Raw genomic sequence first — 2,431 nt, forward strand, 5'->3', positions numbered from 1 at the left:
GTTCTTTATCCTGTCGGCTAAAGCTCGAAAAATATTTCTCAGCCGCCCCCTCGATATATGTATTGATAAATAATAATAAACAGAAATAAATAAAATAATTTGTTGAGAACACTAACAAGTCATTAAAATAGCTGATTTAATTTCCAGATCAAAGCGACGGATCAGGGCAGTCCGTCCCGCTCGTCCACGGCCAGGCTCGACATCGAGTGGGTAGCCCCGCCTCCTCCCTCCCACGAGCCAATCACATTTGATGAGCCCCTCTTCACCTTCGCCGTCATGGAAACGGAGCCTGTCACTCACATGGTGGGCATCATCATGACGGAGGGGGCGCACCGCCTGAAGTGGTTCGACATCATAGGTGAGGGGGCGCAAACACACACACACACGCACGCACACACACACACACACACACACGCACATGCACACAGGAACAATCACACACACAGGAACAATCACACACACACACACACACACACACACACACACACACACACACACACACACACACACACACACACACACACACACACACACACACACACACACACACACACACACACACACACACACACACACCTAAAAACCTGGGAAATGTAAGATTTCAGATATGTTCAGAGGACGGACGGATAGACTAAACATAAACAGATTAAATAAAAAAACCTGCCAACGAAGAAGCTTAGTGATGGAGGAATATAGAGGAGAAAGGAGGAGGAGGAGGAGGAGGAGGAGGAGGAAGAGGAGGAGGAGGAAGAGGAATAAAAGGTCTCGGTGTCGATGTATCAGCGGGATGTTTTTTTTCCGATGATAAATCAGCAGCGCTCCTCCTCTCATCACCGGCCAGATCTCCACAGGAGGGACAACTGGCCATCCCTCCTCTTCCTCCTCCTCCTCCCTCCTCTTCCTCTCTAACCTCTCTATACATGATGAAGGACCGTCACAACCTTTGTCTTACCGTTCCAAACTCTCATTATGCTTTGACTTATTACTCTTATAGTAAACATCATTACCAAATGTATACTCGCACCTCTAAAGAAGACTTCATATCAACTCATTAACACACGGTAACACATTTGAATTATTTAGACTTATTTTGATCACAGACTGGTATGTGTCAAAGCTTCGTCAGGGTTCAGGATTGAAACATTATTTGTGTAGCAATTATATGAAATAACCCTTTATTCCGGAATAAAAAGATTCGTAAAACAGGATAAGCTTAACTCAAGGAAGAAGAAGGACCATCAGCTCCCTTGTGTTAGCCTCAAATGTGAAAATCTTGTCCTGCTTTGAATAGCATATAATAATAATCCCCACCAAAATCACCAACAATGACTTCATTTTACCACACGTTTTACGTATTTGTATTGATTTTATGGTTATTAAACCTAATTTACACTAATTAAAACCTTAGTGTTGAGTTAAAAAGCCAACAAAAATGAAGTATTTTGACTTAAATTAACATAGGTTCATCAAAGACTGTTATATGTCAAAGTTTTGTCAGGATTCACGATGTAATAGCAGCAACAGATACTTATCATTTAAGTGTTTGTTGCTATTTTTATGGCAACTGTATGAAATAACCCCTTATTCCGACATACTGTAAGAACACTTAATTTGGGTTAATTTGACTCAAAAACAACAGGAAAAATACAATGTGTTACAATGTTTTCAGTAAAAGTGGAAATAATCCCTGGACGTTTTCGACGAGCCTCGTAGGAAAACACGTGGTAGTTTGCCGGGCTGCTTCCTGCCTGCGGGGGCAGAGAGAGGCTGAGGTTCCTCCTGTTCAGTCCACCGTGCCAAGCTCGATCCGGGCCAGAGCCCAGCAGGTTCTCTGCAGCCCTGACATTTCTGTGTTCGATTCAGTCGTGAAGCATTGAGTCCGAAATATCCTCAGGAGTCTGGCAGTACACTGTGATAATAATAACAATAATAATAATAATAACAATACATGGGATTTTGTATAGCGCTTTCCCTAATGCTCAAACAGGCTTAAATAAAATCAGAACAGAAACAGTAAAAAGAAAACAAAAAGCAAAAACAGTAGTAAAATGGTGCTAACTATAGCAAATAGTAGCCTATAGGTTTCATAATCTTTAAATCTCTAAACAGCCGGTGTGACTATACTAAAGCTCATGTGTTTATAGTTTATAATAACTCAAGAGACAAAGGTCCACGTTGCTGACATTTAGAAACACAAGTTAAAGGGGACCTATCATGCAAAATGCACTTTTGTACGTCTTGTATACATGAACATGTGTCCCCGGTGTTCCAGGGAACTCACCAAGTGTCAGAAAACACAACTCTCTCTCTTTTCCTCCGTACCCAAATCTCTAAAAACGAGGCTGCAACGGATCTGATACAGACTGATCCAGATTTGAAATATCTCTGACGTCAGAAACGGGGAGCTCCGCCTGGGCAACTCTCCACCTAT

This window comes from Notothenia coriiceps, unplaced genomic scaffold (assembly GCF_000735185.1).
Source record: "Notothenia coriiceps isolate Sejong01 unplaced genomic scaffold, NC01 NC01_scaffold00005352, whole genome shotgun sequence".
Taxonomy (NCBI): Eukaryota; Metazoa; Chordata; class Actinopteri; order Perciformes; family Nototheniidae; genus Notothenia; species Notothenia coriiceps.